Raw genomic sequence first — 8,645 nt, 5'->3', positions numbered from 1 at the left:
GTCGCCATCCTGGGATTTTCACGCACGACAGTGGGTTTACCGAGAATGGAGCGACAAACAAAAAACATCCAGTCAACGGTAGTCCTGTGGGTGAAAACAGCTTGTTGATGAGAGAGGTTGAAGGATAATCTTAGGACTCATGCAAGTGAACAGGCGGGCCACATACAGGCACAGTACAACAGTGGTGTGCATAACGACATCTCGGAACGCACAACTCGTCGATTCTTGTCACGGATGGGCTATTGCAGCAGACGACCACACCTTGTTCCACTCCTATCAGCTAAAATCAAGAAGAAGCACTCCAGTAGGCATGCGATCCCCTGGACAATTGAGGAGTGGAAAGACATTGCCTGGAACCTGACAGTGTATTCAGTTTAATTGAGTGGCCTGCGCAGTCCCAAGACCAGGTTGTGTACTGCCATCCAGTCTACAGCAACTGTGTGATGCCATTGCGTCAGCATGGACCAACATATCTACGGAATGCTTCTCACACCTTGTAGAGTGTCCAGATGAATTCAAGCTGTTCTGGAGGAAAAAAATCGGGTCCAACCCAGTACTAAATGTACCTAATAAACTGGCCTGTGAGTGTAGTCTGATCTCTCTGATGGTTATTGGTTCAAGCCTCCATTCTGACTGTTCCCCCTAATTCACTACATAGTTACTTTACTGTTTTTTCCTGTGTTTGAGCTTGGTCTTCTGGATCTGAGATCTGTACTGTTCTATCAGGTCCACTTTCTTCCTATTCAGCTGCTGCTGCCTGTGAACAAGGACACATGTGCACATCCATGGGTCGTTACAGGAAAATAATCCCTTTTGAAATTTTAAGTAGAAATTGTGCACCTATATAGAATTTTAAAAGCCCATTCTATTAAATTAAGTGCCCTTTAATATAGACCACAATAAATCTGATTTTGAATATGAATAAAGACTTGCTAAAGCATCAAATTCTGCATTTTCGATGACTTCTATAACAATTTTAACCAACTTAACCCCAACATTTCTCCAAGTTTTTACTATCTATGATGGAGTGAGAGGGTGGGTGTGTGTGTGATGGCCGGTATATTCCTGCTCGTTGGCTACATCTGCTGGCCAGGAGAGAGGGTGGTCCGGAAGGGTAAGAAGCTAATTACACACACCTGAATGTAATTGGCTTAGAAGTTGGATGGTGGCTGTTTAACCTGGCTCTGGCCAGGTCTGTTTTTGTCTCTGGACCAGCAAGAGCTGACATGCAGAGCCCTCCAATGCTGAAAGGGATATTGAACCCAACGGGACAAGAACATACCGTACGTTACGTTACCTGGCTGTAGACCTGACTCCAGTAAGGGCAAGCCTGTGGATTTCTGTTGTTTGATACGCCGGTGAACAGCTTAGCTGTTAGCCGAGAGGGTCTGGAGGAACTGTGTAGAAAGGCTGTGGAGCTAGGTTTTCGGTTTGGTTTTGTTACCCAGTGCTGTGCCGCATTTTGTTTATTTTCCTGAATAAAGGTCCTGTGTCGTTTCCCTGGAGAAAGGTGCATTATGATCTAAGCTTGTGTTACTTAACACTTTTGTCATTTGTGGGCCAGCCCGGCCCCCTGACCTCTACACTGGTGGAGATTGCGGACCTTATATCTCCGGGCTTGGAGGGCTAAGTGACAAGACTGTGAAGCAATACTAGATCATGGAGAAGCTCATCAAGCAGCTGGCTCATGACAGCAAGGCCCAGCATGACATGCACAGGGAGTTCATTACAGAGCAAAGGAATCAAAATGTTAAGTTGCTGGCCCACCTACAGAACCTCCACGCTGGTACTCCACAGGTGACCCCAGCCAGTGGACCCAGCCCGGGCAGGTTCCTGCTGAAAATGACAGAGTTCCATGAATTTACCTTTGTTCCTCTCCAGTCATTTAGGGCCCAAATCAAATGTTCAAATCAAATTGAATTTGTCACATGCGCCGAATACAACAGTGAAATGCTTACTTACAAGCCCTTAAAAAGCTAACTATACCATAGTGTTACCTATGGGTATCTGTCTGTTAATCAGATGTTTATTATGTTTGTATGGTGATACAGCCCAAGCTGTCCAATGGAATGCCACAGTTGGTCTGGAGTCCAGGCTGAGATGTGACCACGGTCTTCAGAACGCTGACATAATTAGATGGAGATGGTGGGATACTCAGATTGCCTACTGGAACAAGAGTCCATCCAAGGTAGAACCACGTTACAATTTAACAGACAGCGGGGGTCACCCTGATCATCAACCACTTCACCAAGGAGGATGCTGGGAATTATACGTGTGTAGCATATGACACTCGCCTGGAGAAACATCAGAAGGGAGAACAGAAGATGCAAGATGAGGCTCGTCACCTAGGAAGCAATATGGAGAAGTTGGTCTAAGTGGATGGTGAGTGTGTGTGATATGTGATGTTGTGTCTTGATGTCATGGAGCTCCAGTGATGGAGGTTCTTGTCTTTCCATGGATACCTACTCTTATGGCCTTGTTTAAATACGCATAACTTCCTCCATTGAAGTAATCATAATTGACTTGATGACAGACTGCATTGATGACTGCATGGATCAGCGTTTTCCAACTCCGGTCCTGTTGAGCTATTGGGTGTGTGCAGGTACTTATTCCAGTCCAGCAAAAACACACTACAAACAAATTGTAATCAAGGTTTTAACTCTGGACCATGATTAGCTGAATCAGATGTGTTAGTGCAGGGTTGGATCGAAAGTCTACGAACCATAGCTCACCAGGACTAAGGTGGATACGCTTTGGAACTGGAGAACGTTAAAGGGGCAGGGAGAATTGAGAGATGTTCTCCTAAAGATTTTTATTTTACCTTTATTTAACAAGGTAGGCCAGTTGAGAACAAGTTCTCATTTACAACTGAGTCCTGGCCAAGATAAAGCAAAGCAGTGCGACACAAACAACAACACAGAGTTACACATGGGATAAACAAACGTACAGTCAATAACACAATAGAAAAATCTATATACAGTGTGTGCAAATGTAGTAAGATTAGGGAGGTAAGGCAATAAATAGGCCATGGTGGCGAAATAATTACAATTTAGCAATTAAACACTGGAGTGATAGATGTGCAGAAGATGAATGTGCAAGTAGAGATACTGGGGTGCAAAGGAGCAAAAAAACAAATATGGGATGAGGTAGGTAGTTGGTTGGATGGGCTATTTACAGATGGGCTGTGTACAGGTGCAATGATCTGTAAGCTGCTCGGACAGCTGATGCTTAAAGTTAGTGAGACTCCAGCTTCAGTGGTTTTTGCAATTCGTTCCTTGTTATTGGCAACAGAGAACTGGAAGGAAAGGCGGCCAAAGGAGGAGTTGGCTTTGGGGATGACCAGTGAAATATACCTGCTGGACGCGTGCTACAGTTGGGTGCTGCTATGGTGACCAGTTTGCTGAGATAAGGCGGGGTTTTACCTAGCAAAGACTTATAGATGACCTGGAGCCAGTGGGTTTGGCGACGAATATGAAGCGAGGGCCAGCCAACGAGAGCCAGCCAACGAGAGCAGGTCGCAGTGGTGGGTAGTGTATGGGGCTTTGGTGACAAAACTGATGGAACTGTGATAGACTACATCCAATTTGCTGAGTAGTGTTGGAGGCTATTTTGTAAATGACATTGCCTAAGTCAAGGATCGGTAGGATAGTCAGTTTTACGAGGGTATGTTTTCCAGCATGAGTGGATGCTTTGTTGCGAAATAGGAAGAAGTGGAAGTGTCGTTCTGTGGAAGTGTGGTCCAGTGTGGCTCAGTTGGTAAAGCATGGTGTTTGCAACGCCAGGGTTGTGGGTTCGTTTCCCACGGGGGACCAGTACGGATTTTTTTTAAATGAAATGTATGCATTCACTACTGTAAGTCGCTCTGGATAAGAGCGTCTGCTAAATGACTAAAATGTAAAAAATGTACTTTAACATTTTTGACAGTTTTTATTGTAATAAGGGTGTTATGTGGTATTTTCACATCTGCTAAATGACTATCATCTAAAATGCAAATGTCAGGTTAGGGAAGGTTTTGCTATACTTTCCATCTGTCAGGGATCTCCCGGAATCATGGCTAACAGAGCTTAAATTAGTTAATTCAATAGGTGCACATATTCTGCTAATTCTAATTGTAAAAGTCCTTTCCTTCACGACCACAGATGTCAGATTTTGATAACTACCTAGTTCACAGGAGGATGGTGGCACCTTCATTGGGAAGAACGGGCTCGTGGTAATGGCTGGAGCGGAATTGGTGGAATGGTATCAAATGTGTTTGATGCCATTCCATTTGCTCCGGCCATTATTATGAGTCGTCCTCCCCTCAGCAGCCTCCTGTGACCTAGTCTATGTTTACTTACACTGGTCTAGGTGTATTATACCTCCTCCATCATACTCAAAAAGCACAACAGCAAAAATTCCATGACATAATTGGTACTGGTAATTTGTCAATTTTGTGTGATTTTGAATTTGGTTCCATACTGTTAGATTTCAGAGAATTCCACTGTTTTTCTAGACGATGGAGCAGTGACAGAATGGAGTGACCCTAATGGCTCAGGTATCGCTGGTCCTCTTCCTCTCTCAGGTAAGACTTTGTCTTATGTCACTCTAAACTTACCTGTTTCAAAATGATTCAAACTGTGTTTTAATATCAACTCTATTTGGGATGGTGCTGTGGGTGAGTCTTTACTGGACACCATTTACTACTTCTCTCTTAATTGTATTATAAGAAAACAGGATGGGAGGAACGTGATTACATTTAATATTTTCTGAACCTGTTTCCTTTTTGATGCCCCAGCTCTTCTAATGGGAGCCCTGTTATTGGTGATTCTGCTGCAGCTCTGAGAAAACCGACTATCACACTGGATTCTGAGTCTGCGTGTGAGCTCTCGATAAAGGGTTTTTACTTTATATTATTTCCTAAATAAATCAATGGGAATCAAAATGCATAGGAACAAAGAAAATGTTGACTTAAAGTTTTGTTCGCTTGGTGTATTGTAGTGAATGGAAATGCAATATAATTTAAACATTGTCACCAAGTGTGTGTATGACATTTTGAATAGGGCGACAACTTATTAGGCAGCAATCATATTCTTCATAGGAATTACACTGACTATTTATTTGACAGAGTTGTGTTAATATATTAGTATATATAGTATTAACAATGTGATAACCCCTTAACAGTCCTAGCTAAGAGCTGAAAGTGAAAATGTTACCAATAGAAGAGACAGATGATATGATTGTATTTACAGTGCATTCGAAAAGTATTCAGACCTCTTCATTTTTTCCACATCAATCTACACACAAAACCCCCATAATGACAAAGCAAAAAGAGGTTTAGACATTTTTACAAATGTATTCAAAATAAAAAAATCGAATATAACATTTACATAAGTATTCAGACCCTTTACTCAGTATTTTGTTGAAGCACCTTTGGCAGCGATTACACCCTCGAGTTTTCTCAGGGATTATGCTACAAGCTTGGCACACCTGTATTTGGGGAGTTTCTCCCATTCTTCTCTGCAGATTCTGTCAAGCTATGTCAGGTTGGACGGGGAGTGCCACTACACAGCTATTTTCAGGTCTCCTGCATTGCCATAGCTGTGTCCTTAAGGTCATTGTCCTGTTGGAAGGTGAATCTTCATCCGTCTGAAGTCCTGAGCGCTCTGGAGCAAGTTTTCATCAAGGATATCTCTGTACTTTGCTCCGTTAATTTTTCCCTCGATCCTGACTAGTCTCCCAGTCGCTGAAAAACATCCCCACAGCATGAAGCTGCCACCACCAGGCTTCACCGTGGGAATGGTATTGGAAAGGTGCTGAGCTGTGCCTGGTTCCGTCCAGATGTGATGCTTGGGCATTCAGGCCATAGAGTGGTTTTCAGACCAGAGAATCTTGTTTCTCATGGTCTGATAGTCCTTTAGGTGCCTTTTGACAAACTCCAAGCAGGCTGTAATGACCCTTTTACTGAGGAGTGTCTTCCGTCTGGCCACTCTACCATAAAAGCCTGATTGGTGGAGTGCTGCAGAGACGGTTGTCCTTCTGGAAGGTTCTCCAATCTCCACAGAACTCTGGTGCTCTATCAGAGTGACCATCGGGTTATTGGTCACCTCCCAGACCAAGGCCCTTCTGCCACGATTGCTCAGTTTGGCCAGGCAGCCAGCTCTAGGAAGAGTCTTGATTGTTCCAAACTTCTTCCATTTAAGAATGACGGAGGCTACTGTGTTCTTGGGGACCTTCAATGCTGCAGACATTTTTTGGTACCCTTCCCCAGATCTGTGTCTCGACACAATCCTGTCTCGTAGCTCTATGGACAATTCCTTCGACCTCATGGCTTGGTTTTTGCTCTGACATGCACTGTCAACTGTGGGACGTTATATAGACATGTGTGTGCCTTTCCAAATCATGTCCAATCAATTGAATTTACCACAGGTGGACTCCAATCAAGTTGTTGTAACACCTCAAAGATGATCAATGGAAACAGGATGCAGTTGAGCTCAATTTCAAGTCTCATAGCAAAGAGTCCGAATATTTATGTAAATTTACATTTACGTCATTTAGCAGACGCTCTTATCCAGAGCGACTAATAAGGTATTTCAGTTTTTATTATTAATACATTTGCAAAAATGTCACTGTCATTATGGGGTATTGTAGATTGAGGAAAAATATTTAATCAATTTCAGAATAAGGCTGTAACATAAAAATGTGAAAGGGTCTGAATACTTTAGAATGCACTATGTTCAGGGGTTTTCTGTACTGCTTTCAAGAGGGGACTACAGAGCATTCAAACAGAAATATATTATGTACACTGAACAAAAATATAAACTTAACATGCAAGAATTCCAAAGATTTTACTGAGTTAAGAGTTCATAGAAGGAAATCAGTCAATTGAAATCAATTCATTAAGCCCTAATCTATTGATTTCACATGACTGGGCAGGGGTGCAGCCATGGATGGCCCTGGGGTGGCATAGGCCCACCACTTGGGAGCTAGGCCCAGCCAATCAGAATGAGTTATCCCCCACTAAAGGGCTTTATTACAGACAGAAATACTCCTCAGCACCCAGTTGTGATGGGAGTGCAATTCCTTCCCAAGTACTCACATGAAACCTGGTATGGAACATGCAGCTGGTTTTCTCCAGTACCAAATCAGCAGTAAAAGTGCCTGACTCTCAGTGGAAAACATTTCAAATAAAAACCTCAAAACACAATTTACTACATGAAGTGCAGTCTTTCTTTGGACCCGCTCCAAAGGTGATGCCACAAGTTTTATCCTGCCCACAAATTGATATCGGGAAGTAGGACACTATGATACACAACTTACCGAGTAATGAGTAGTTTTGAGTGCTGCACATGAAAATGACACTATTTAAAAAGTTATCAAGCGAGTTGATATGGTTCCTTTAATTATAATTATTTATAGTATACAACTTTTGGTGCCGTCTAGAACGAGTCACAGAGGAGCATACAAACGGTCAGTTTCTGCTGTAAAGGACTGACTGTCAGTTGATCCTTCTTCCTTATTGGTTAGAATTTCCACGACACCTGCTTCAGTTATCGTCTCTCCAGTGGAGTAGAGACGGTCAATTGGCCTGTCATCCTCTGCAAGTCTCTGTCCCCCAGAACAACACTCATTTCCCCCTCTCCTCTTCCTGTTTTGTCCATTGGAGAAAGGTAGTCTTTGTTTTCTGATCTCTGAATTCTCTTTTTAAAGCCAGTTTAAGGTTCTTCCGCAGTCTTTAAACACATGTCATTCAATATAAGTGATGTCACAAAAATATGAATATGAGAAATGTTAAATACTGATAAATGAAGATCTCACCTGAAGTTGTAGTTGTGGCCAAAAGTTGAGAATGACACAAATATTCATTTCCACTAAGTTTGCTGCCTCAGTGTCTTTAGATATTTTTGCCAGATGTTACTATGGAATACTGAAGTATAATTACAAGCATTTCATAAGTGTCAAAGGCATTTATTGACAATTACATGAAGTTGATGCAAAGAGTAAATATTTGCAGTGTTGACCCTTCTTTTCCAAGACCTCTGCAATCCGCCCTGGCATGCTGTCAATTAAATTTTGGGCCACATCCTGACTGATGGCAGCCCATTCTTGCATAATCAATGCTTGGAGTTTGTCAGAATTTGTGGGGTTTTGTTTGTCTCCCCGCCTCTTGAGGATTGACCACAAGTTCTCAATGGGATTAAGGTCTGGGGAGTTTCCTGGCCATGGACCCAAAATATTGATGTTTTGTTCCCCAAGCCACTTAGTTATCACTTTTGCCTTATGGCAAGGTGCTCCATCATGCTGGAAAAGTCATTGTTCGTCACCAAACTGTTCCTGGATGGTTGGGAGAAGTTGCTCTCGAAGGATGTGTTGGTACCATTCTTTATTCATGGCTGTGTTCTTAGGCAAAATTGTGAGTGAGCCCACTCCCTTGGCTGAGAAGCAACCCCACACATGAATGGTCTCAGGATGCTTTACTGTTGGCATGACACAGGACTGATGGTAGCGCTCACCTTGTCTTCTCCGGACAAGCTTTTTTCTGGATGCCCCAAACAATTGGAAATGGGATTCATCAGAGAAAATTACTTTACCCCAGTCCTCAGCAGTCCAATCCCTGTACCTTTTGCCAAATATCAGTCTGTCCCTGATGTTTTTCCTGGAAAGAAGTG

This window comes from Salmo salar, chromosome ssa27 (assembly GCF_905237065.1).
Source record: "Salmo salar chromosome ssa27, Ssal_v3.1, whole genome shotgun sequence".
Classification (NCBI taxonomy): domain Eukaryota; kingdom Metazoa; phylum Chordata; class Actinopteri; order Salmoniformes; family Salmonidae; genus Salmo; species Salmo salar.
The sequence above is the reverse complement of the archived record's forward strand: the minus strand, read 5'-3'. Positions refer to the sequence as shown.